Source organism: Phyllobates terribilis, unplaced genomic scaffold (genome assembly GCF_046119375.1).
Source record: "Phyllobates terribilis strain yellow unplaced genomic scaffold, ASM4611937v1 Scaffold_4__5_contigs__length_816908805, whole genome shotgun sequence".
NCBI classification, from domain to species: Eukaryota; Metazoa; Chordata; class Amphibia; order Anura; family Dendrobatidae; genus Phyllobates; species Phyllobates terribilis.
The window spans coordinates 682,394,060-682,404,767 of NW_027362764.1; the positions used below are offsets into that span (position 1 = coordinate 682,394,060).

Here is a 10,708-nt window from a genome sequence, read left to right on the forward strand (position 1 = left end):
GCTTCAGCGGGAGAATTCTCACGCTGAAGCGCTGAGTGCAGGAGAATTCTCCCACGCTGTCAGTGACGTGCAGGAGGTGAGCTGAGTTCATTGGACATGAGCTCACCTTATGCACATCACTGACAGCGTGGGAGAATTCTCCTGCACTCACCGCTTCAGCTTGAGAATTTTCCCACGCTGTCAGTGACGTGCATGAGGTGAGCCGAGTTCACTGGACATGAACTCGGCTCATCTGGATGTCGTCACAGAGAGACGCTGAGCAGCGCAAGCAAGCCTGCGCTTCTCAGTGTCTGCGGGATGAGAGGCTGGATGGCAGCGTTCTGCTGCGGTCCAGCCTGTCATCTCGATGTAGCAGAGCTGAAGCTGTCGTGGGAACCATGGAAAGGTAAGGATGAGGTTGCTTTATTATTTTTCTTTTATTGCAGGAGATCGTTGGCTTCAGCTGGAATGGGTGTGATGGTAAGTATGGTTTAATTTAGAACAATAAAGGATTGTGTCTTTATTTCAATTAAAGGACTTTATTCTGGGTGTTTGTGTTTTTTTTAACTTTGACTATGGGGTTAGTAATGGGGGTGTCTTATAGACGCCTCTCCATTACTAACCTGGGCTTGATGTCAGCTGGCATTATAAGCTGACATCAACCCCAACCCTATTACCCCCTGCCACCGCACCAGGGCAGCGTGGAAGAGCGAGGCTAAGTGCCAGAATTGGCGCATCCTATGAATGCGCCATTTCTGGGGCGGCTGACGGCTGGTGTTTCTAGCCTGGGAGGGGGCCAATATTCATGGCTCCCTTCCTGGGCTATTAATATCAGCCCCCAGCTGTCTGCCTAGCCTTTGCTAGCTATTAAATTAGGGGGGACCCCACGTCATTTTTTTTGGGGGGTCCCCCATTTTAATAGCTAGTAAAGGCTATGTATTCAGCTGGGGGCTGATATTAGTAGCCTGGGAAGCTCCGTGGGTATTACCCCCTTCCCAGGCTTCAAACATCTGCCCCAGCCGTCTGCTTAACCTCCGCTAGAGCCTAAAATTAAGGGGAACCCCACGCCAATTTTTTTAATAATAAATCCTTTATTTTAATACTAAATGACAAGTACAGTAACCAACACTATCACTGTACTTCATATATATGTGACTGACATGTTTCTATCTATCTAATCTATGTGTGAAGCTCTATTCTGTCTGTTATAAATTGTCGGGTACCGCTGCTGAATTGCCGGCCGGCTTTTTTAAAGAGACGGTGCATGAAAACACTATTATTTTTTTTGATAAATCCTTTACGCTAAATGACAAGTACAGTAAGCAACACTGTCACTGTACTTCGTATATATGTGGCTGACATGTTTCTATCTATCTAATCTATGTATGATGCTCTATTCTGTCTGTTATAAATTGTCGGGTACCGCTGCTGAATTGCCGGCCGGCTTTTTTAAAGAGACAGTGCATGAAAACACTATTATTTTTTTAAATAAATCCTTTACACTAAATGACAAGTACAGTAATCAATACTGTCACTGCACTTCTTATATATGTGACTGACATGTTTCTATCTATCTAATCTATGTGTGATTCTCTATTCCTTCTATTCTAAATTGTCGGGTACCGCTGCTGAATTGCCGGCCGGCTTTTTTAAAGAGACGGTGCATGAAAACACTATTATTTTTTTTGATAAATCCTTTACGCTAAATGACAAGTACAGTAAGCAGCACTTTCACTGTACTTCGTATATATGTGGCTGACATGTTTATATCTATCTAATCTATGTGTGAAGCTCTATTCTTTCGGTTCTAAATTGTCGGGTACCGGTGTATGCCGCTGCTGAATTGCCGGCTTTTCGTGTTTCACTGTGAGCACAGTTCTCATCGATTTGGGCAATCACTGTAATGCCACAACCACCATGGCTGTGGCATTACAGTGAGTGGCAGACAATCCCTGCATGATTGGTGCTCTAAATAGCACCAGACATGCAGGACACGCTTTTGGTGCACGAACAGTTATCGAACATAACCTCGAACAGCCGAATTTTTTGCAAATCGTTCGGGTTCGTCGAACAACTCGAACACCGCCCAAAACAGCTCGAATTTGAGATTGGCAAACAGTTCTAGTCGAACACCGCTCATCTCTAATAAAGAGTTCATCCATATCTTCAGCTTGCCCAGGTGGCCTGTAGTAAATGCCTACAATGGTGTCCTTTCCGTTGTTCTCTCCTTGTATTCTTACCCAAACAGTTTCCACAGAACTCCCAGTCTCTGAAGCTTCAATCTCTGTGCAGATATACGCTTTTCTAACATACAATGCAACACCTCCTCCTCGTTTATCAAGTCTGTTTCTTGCAAATAAGTTGTATCCTTTTAGCCTTTTATTCCAATCATGTGTATCGTCCCACCAAGTTTCAGTGATTCCAATGACATCATATTCCTTTTCCTGCGTTAGTAGTTCCAATTCTCCTTGTTTGTTGCGCATGCTTTGTGCATTTGTATAAAAACATTTTAGTTTGTGATTGGTTTCTCTTCCTCCCATATTTTTATTATTTAAATTGTTTTGTCTTTGTTCTTCCTTTCCACTTCCAGTAGCAGAGATCTCAATAGTATTTGTCAGCTGTATGGCTTTTTCTGGCCTTTTGCTTCCCTTCCCACATTGTTCTAGTTTAAAGCTCTTCTGATGAGTGTAGCAAGGCGACTTCCAAATACATGTTTTCCAGTCTTCGTAAGGTGCACCCCATCTCTAGCAAGTAGTCCATCGTATAGGTAATTCATTCCGTGATCCAGAAATCCAAATCCTTGTTGACGGCACCATCGACGTAGCCAGTTGTTCACCTGTAGAATCTTATTCCACCTCATTGTTCCATGGCCATCCACTGGGAGGATGGATGAGAAGACCACCTGCACTCCCAATTCTTTCACTTTCTTGCCTAAGTCTTCAAAGTCACTGCAGATGGTTTACAGGTCCTTTCTTGCCGTGTCATTTGTCCCCACATGTAGTAGCAGGAATGGGTAGTGATCTGTAGGTCTGAAGAATCTTGATATCCTGTCAGACACATCTTTAATTTTTGCTCCTGGAAGACAACACATTTCTCTTGAGGTTATGTCTGGTCTGCAGATAGCGGCCTCTGTTCCTCTTAACAGGGAATCCCCCATGACCACCACTCTCCGTTTTTTCTTCACAACATTCTTCTTTTTACATCCAGGAGGATTCTGAGGGCTTACAAGGTTATTCATTGCTGGCAAAGTCTTATTTTGCTGTATTTTTTCATGGTTCTCCTGCGTGAGAGCCTGGTACTGGTTCCTGAGCAGTATCTGTGCTTACTGCCTCTCGATCCTCCTGCTTCTGTGGGTCACATGCTTCCATTCCTCTGTTTCGTCAGGTGCAGTTCGAATTTCTTCTCCTTCTGAATCATGAAGAGATAATTCTGCTCTGTCTAAGAACTCTTCACCTTCCTTAATGATTTTCAAGGTAGTTAACCTCTCTTCTAGATTTCGCAACTTTTCCTCCAACAGGGACACAAGCTTGCATTTCTGGCATGTGAAGTTTGGCTTTTCCACTGGCAAGTCTGTGAACATGTAGCAGGATATGCAGCTCACCAAATAGCTCCTGGACTCTTCCATGTTCTTATTGTTAATGTTCTGAAAACAGTGAAAAAAGCTTAAAAAAAAAGCTTTACTGATGTCCTCTTTTCAGCTCCAACAGCCAAAATCCAGTGTTCTTTGAGCTCGCGGAGACTCTTCACTTACCCCAAAATGCAGTGGGAATATGCAAATTATCTCCTCAGGACTCCTCCCCTGGTTTACCGATGTCCTCTTTTCAGCTCCAACAGCCAAAATCCAGTGTTCTTTGAGCTCGCGGAGACTCTTCACTTACCCCAAAATGCAGTGGGAATATGCAAATTATCTCCTCAGGACTCCTCCCCTGGTTTACCGATGTCCTCTTTTCAGCTCCAACAGCCAAAATCCAGTGTTCTTTGAGCTCGCGGAGACTCTTCACTTACCCCAAAATGCAGTGGGAATATGCAAATTATCTCCTCAGGACTCCTCCCCTGGTTTACCGATGTCCTCTTTTCAGCTCCAACAGCCAAAATCCAGTATATAAATATAAAGATATTCAATTGATATGGCAATGCGCATTAATAAATTGGGATACAACAATTTTGGGTTAAATATATATATATATCTAAAACTTCATATGTGGAATGTTTGAGTTGAACAGATCTGTGAATGTCAGAGTGAAGGTGACAGATGAGTAAATCAGCAGCTGCTAAGTGTGATTGATATGACAGAGGCCTCGTATGTTTGTATGTTTGAAAAAAAAAATGTTTCTTTATGTGAAGGTACAAAAATATATTTAATTCTGAGGAAATTATAATACATAATTAGGTATTACAGTGCCTACAAGTAGTATTCAACCCCCTGCAGATTTAGGTGGTTGACACATGCGGAATTAACTTGGCATTGTGACATTTGTACTGTAGATCAGCCTGGAAGTGGGAAATGCACTGCAGCAACTTTTTTTTTGTTTTTTTGTTTTTTTAAAACGTTAAAAGTTAATTCAGAGTGTCATTTATTATTCAACCCCTCAAACCACAAGAATTCTGTTTGTTCCCCCTAAAGTATTAAGAAGTAGTTCAGGCACCAAGAATAATGAGCTTCACATGTGTGGATTAAAGATGTATTTGCCAGCCTTTTCTGACTATTTAAGACCCTCCCCAAACTTGTGAACAGCACTCAGACATGGTCAACATGGGAAAGACAAAAGAGCATTCCAAGGCCATCAGAGACAAGATCGTGGAGGGTCACAAGGCTGGCAAAGGGTACAAAACCCTTTCCAAGGAGTTGGGCCTACCTGTCTCCACTGTTGGGAGCATCATCCGTAAGTGGAAGGCTTATGGAACTACTGTTAGCCTTCCACGGCCTGGACAGCCTTTGAAAGTGTCCTCCCGTGCCGAGGCCAGGATTGTCCGAAGAGTCAAGGCTAACCCAAGGACAACAAGGAAGGAGCTCCGGGAAGATCTCATGGCAGTGGGGACATTGGTTTCAGTCAATACCATAAGTAACGTACTCCACCGCAATGGTCTCCGTTCCAGACGAGCCCGTAAGGTACCTTTACTTTCAAAGCGTCATGTCAAGGCTCGTCTACAGTTTGCTCCTGATCACTTGGAGGACTCTGAGACAGACTGGTTCAAGGTTCTATGGTCTGATGAGACCAAGATCGAGATCTTTGGTGCCAACCACACACGTGACGTTTGGAGACTGGATGGCACTGCATACGACCCCAAGAATACCATCCCTACAGTCAAGCATGGTGGTGGCAGCATCATGCTGTGGGGCTGTTTCTCTGCCAAGGGGCCTGGCCATCTGGTCCGCATCCATGGGAAGATGGATAGCACGGCCTACCTGGAGATTTTGGCCAAGAACCTCCGCTCCTCCATCAAGGATCTTAAGATGGATCGTAATTTCATCTTCCAACAAGACAACGACCCAAAGCACACAGCCAAGAAAACCAAGGCCTGGTTCAAGAGGGAAAAAGTCAAGGTGTTAGAGTGGCCTAGTCAGTCTCCTGACCTTAACCCAATTGAAAACTTGTGGAAGGAGCTCAAGAATAAAGTCCACATGAGACACCCAAAGAACCTAGATAACTTGGAGAAGATCTGCATGGAGGAGTGGGCCAAGATAACTCCACAGACCTGTGCCGGCCTGATCAGGTCTTATAAAAGACGATTATTAGCTGTAATTGCAAACAAGGGTTATTCCACAAAATATTAAACATAGAGGTTGAATAATAATTGACCCACACTTTTATGTTTAAAATTTAATAAAATTCAACTGAGCAACATAACTTTTTGGTTTGTAAGATTTATGCTTCTGTTCATAAAACCTACTCTCGTTTGCAGTTTGAAGGCTCTAACTTATTTGCATCTTATCAAACCAGCTAAATCTGCAGGGGGTTGAATACTACTTGTAGGCACTGTATCTACATGTATATATTTCTATATTTCTTTAATAATTATTATTTCTTGATTTAACTAATAGTGGATAAGGGCAACCACACATCAAAATGGTTTACAAAGCAAATTTATATTTAGAATAATTTTCCACATGATAATATTCTTGAATAACTATAATATTATTTTTAATGGTTACCTAAATAGGTACACACCTCTCTTTAGTCAAATCTATGCTACTCATCGATATGAAATTTATGCACAATATTTCTAGAAGAATAATTATTTTTAATTTGGTTCTGATATATACATAAATTTTATAAAATAATATTTTTGGTATTAAGGGAGAAAATGTGTTTTTGATCCTGATTACATAATCACTTTTGATCAATACTTATTTTCCACACATTTTTATAAAGAAGAAATAATAATAAGGTACTATGGTATAATTAAGAAGGGTATTACATGCAAAGTTGCATAATTTAATATTTTTTGGTGGTACAAGGTTATGACAAATATGAAATCATCCAGATAATGGAGATATAAGGGTATTTTTTATGGAGAATATAATTACTCTGCATTTGTCATTAAAATTTAAAGGCCTTATTTTTATTTATATTCTTCTTTTTACTCTTAATTTTATTTTTCATTTTTAAAATTTTATTCTTACTTTATACTTCTTATTTTTGCTATTTTTTCATTTTTTAATTCTCATTTGATTTTATTTGAGTTCAATATCTCAATTGAGAAAACACATTCATATTTAATAAAGTAATGTCTAATACAAGAGTATTGCTTCATTAAATATATATTGCTAAAGAAAAAAATGTTTACATTTTCTGAGTAAACACAACAATTCATTCATTCATTTATTCATTCATTCATTCATTCATACATTCATATATTTATTCATTTTGGTTCAGGAGTATACATTCTTTGATAATATTGGTTTAATAAAGATATAAAAACTTGTTTTTTCAAAATACACTGACACCTATGGGTTGGAAAAGGTAATTACACCTATGACATAAAAATGTTCTATCATATGGAGAACTTGATTGATAATAATTTATTATCTATTATTGTTTATTATTCCAAACATAATTTATTTTAATATTTTGATAATAATTAGATGGATATTACTGATTGCTATGGTACGCTGTGATATTATAGGTTAGGAAAAACTGCCAGATTTGGTATCAGATTAGGGAATGAAGACTTCAATCAAGACATCGCAATTATGAATTCTATCTTAATAAAGTGTTATAATAGACTGTGTCCATTACATACAATACAATTCACACCACTGATCACCAGGACGGCAGAGGACGATGATCCTATATGTACTGTGTTGTGTTTAAGTTTCATCACTTTCCAGTGGTTTCTTATCACCTGCAATGCTTCAATGAAAGCTGGTGAACAGGTAATACCTGGCATATGTGTCCTGTATATAAAGGACTGAGTACTGGTTATGGTGCTATATAAAGCAGGAAAGTGTCAAGTTAACCCTTGCTTTACTGACCAAAGACGTCACATCTGTTCCAAAAGTGACACGAGACCAGTGCGGACACACGGAAGATTCCAAAGACGATCCAACGTAAGTCCAGGTGACACTGCACAGATATTAAAGCTACATTTCATCCATGGACTTTGCTTTCTTATCAACTGACATACATGATCTTTCTAATAAAGAGTACAGTTTATGGACTGAACAATAATGAACACAATTATGAACTGTACAATATCTACATGCTGTAATTTATTTCAAAGGAGTTTTCATCTAAAGACTGTGTTTTAAAAGAACCAAGAAGAAGACGAGACGACGACCCGATGACATCAGATGATGACGATTGAACCCGCGATAGCTTCAATTTAGATATAGGGAAGTATAATTATACATATTAAATGAATATTAGTCACGGCTTACCATAACATGAATTCACATTATTATATAACAATAATCCGATATTGATACTATTATTACTATTATTATTATGGAAATTTAATGATATTGCCAAGGAAGAAGGAAAGAAAACATGATTGATGAATGTATCTTCTTTTGAGAAATGTCAGTTAAAGTCCTTTTATTCTCAAAAAAGGGGGAAATGTTAAATGGTTAATTATGGAAATTCATTTGGAATGTTAATCGATAATCATTTTTCTGAGTTCTATGCCTCAGCCATCGTGTCTAGTTGACATGCGCTATTTGTGTGTGTATTTTTGGTTCACTACCATATGTAGAACAGGTGTCCATACGACTGGCTATAAAAGCCCATGGTACAGAAAGGGGGGGCTCTCTTGCTGTGCCCACCCCACAAGACACAGAATCTTCATGCTGAGAAGCAGATGACATGTAGGCCTGGACACATGCTGGACAAAGACATGATTTACCAGCCAGGATCCAAGGAAAGATGGGTGAATCTCAACAATTAAGCTAATTATGGACAAATGGACAATTACTTTATAACTAATTATGGTATGTACCTGCTGCAATCTGATTCTTTTTAATGGACAATCCAAGAATAAATAGATACATTTTTTATAAGAATATCGTGATATTGATACTTTGAGAAGTCCTCAGTAGAAAAAAATAATACAGGAAGCGTATTATTTTACAGTCTCCCATCCAAGTACTAACCAGGCCCGACCCTGCTTAGCTTCCAAGATCAGATGAGATCGGACGTGTTCAGGGTGGTGTGGCCGTAGGCAGAGACAAGCTTCTCACTTGCTGCTTTTCTACTTTGACGTCTGGCTGCCGGCTGCCCTTTCCAGTGCTCAGCAAGACCAGGTCCTTTTGTGCTTTCCCTTCTCTTCAATTTTTTTGCTGGCTTCCTTAAAAGGTCTTGTAGACACAACGCCCCACTCAGAGCCGCTGAGCTCACTGATCGGCTGCAGCGCTGTCGACGGAACGTCAGCTTCACGGCCAATGCCACAGGCCGGGAGCAGAGGCGAGACTCACCGGTAGGGTGAGTAGAGTGCGGTTAGTTGCTTTCTAATAGGCTGCAGCCGGGGATTAAATTTTAATGAAAGGGAACAATCCCTTTGACTGTCTTCAGCGCGCCACACCTAGGAAGCGCACTCTCACACACAAGCCAGCATGCACACGTGCTCGCACGTGACAACACCTCCTATCTGCCCCTACAACCTCTCCGTCACCATGCGTCAGACTCTCCTGCCTATTTTATGATTTCAGGGCCCTAGCAGGAATCACCCCCCCTCCCCAATTCCTTCCGCACCTTCCTTGCCTTCCTTGCACTGAGGTTAGCTCTTTGTCAGCCGTCTGGTTTGGTTACACAAGCTTCTTTGCAGAGAAACATGTTACTTCTGCTGGCCCTCGCTAGGCGACCGGCATCCAAAACCTTCCCTGGGCACCTGCTGAAAGCCTGGCCCCTTCACGGCCCCGGTTGCTTTTAACGCCATCATTTCCACACGGCGAGCTGCGGAGTCAATAAGCACTCCTAGCCGTGGCAAGGAGCTCGGTGTCAGGCCTGCGTGAAGGCGGCGGGGTAGCGTACTTAGCTGCCAACTGGCTCAGAGGCCTTGGGGCTTCCATCATCTAAGTTACTTTGGGTCGGTGTCCGACAAGGCGCCGTTCCATGCTAGCCGAGCTGGGCAGTAGGTAAAAACATCATCAAAATGGTCTACAGCACCCGGTATTCCCAGGAGGTCTTCTATCCAAGTACTGTCCGAGCCCAGCCCTGCTTTGCTTCCGAGATCAGATGAGATCAGGCGTATCCAAGGTGGTATGGCCAGTAGAAGCTGCTCGATCCATCGCCCGGCCAGCCTTTCTCAGGATCGCTTAGTGGCGAGCAATCTGGCCGTGACGGGGTGGGCTCCGAAGGGTCCATGCAAAGGCTGTGCCGTCCCTACAGGTGTGGTTTGTTTAGCAGTGATTCACCCGCCGCATCAGGTGTCTTCAAAAATGGCTCGGCGCAGGGTCTCCTGCAGGCTAAACCCTTCATCGCGGTAATGTGACAGAAAGAGCAAGCTGGACCCGTAACTTGGGGGCGGAGCGAGACGTCCAGGGGTGAATGAAGGAAGAGGGTGAGATGGTTGCCAGTGACTTTGAGCTGCTCTTCAGGGGGGAGGGTCGTGTTGCCTGCAAAGGTCTTCTGCTTGGGGTTACCGGTGGTTTCCTCCAGCCACGGGGGAGACGCTGGTCCTGGTGAAAAGGAGCCTAGTATTAAAAGTAAAGAAGCAACAATGCTGGAGGCCCACGGTGATCAGAAGGATGGTGGTATTTTGCAGAGATGAAATAGCGCAAGAGAGAAAGCAAATGAAAAAAAGAAAAGAGAATGAATGTGTGCACTTGTGAAAGGGAATGGAAAAAAGGCATAGAAGAGAGTGCCCCCTGCTGGTGGAAGGAAGGAAAAAGCAAAGCAAAAGCCTACAGCACCTTGTATTCCCAGGTGGTCTCCCATCCAAGTAATAACCAGGCCCAACCCTGCTTAGCTTTTGAGATCAGACGAGATTGGGCGCGTTCAGGGTGGTGAGGCCGTAGGCAGAGACTAGGCTCTCACTTGCTGCTTTTCTACTTTGACGTCTGGCTGCCGGCTGCCCTTTCCAGTGCTCAGCAAGACCAGGTCCTTTTGTGCTTTCCCTTCTCTTCAATTTTTTTGCTGGCTTCCTTAAAAGGTCTTGTAGACACAACGCCCCACTCAGAGCCGCTGAGCTCACTGATCGGCTGCAGCGCTGTCGATGGAACGTCAGCTTCACGGCCAATGCCACAGGCCGGGAGCAGAGGCGAGACTCACCGGTAGACCCGGGTCGGGTG

At 42.5% G+C, this 10,708-nt stretch overlaps 2 pseudogenes; both read right to left on the reverse strand.

Annotated features, from left to right (window-relative positions):
* Positions 1-9,572: 9,572 nt before the first annotated feature.
* Positions 9,573-9,692, reverse strand: LOC141268357 (5S ribosomal RNA; annotated as a pseudogene).
* A 626-nt stretch (positions 9,693-10,318) lies between these two features.
* On the reverse strand, positions 10,319-10,437 carry LOC141268434 (5S ribosomal RNA; annotated as a pseudogene).
* Between the last annotated feature and the right edge of the window lie 271 nt (positions 10,438-10,708).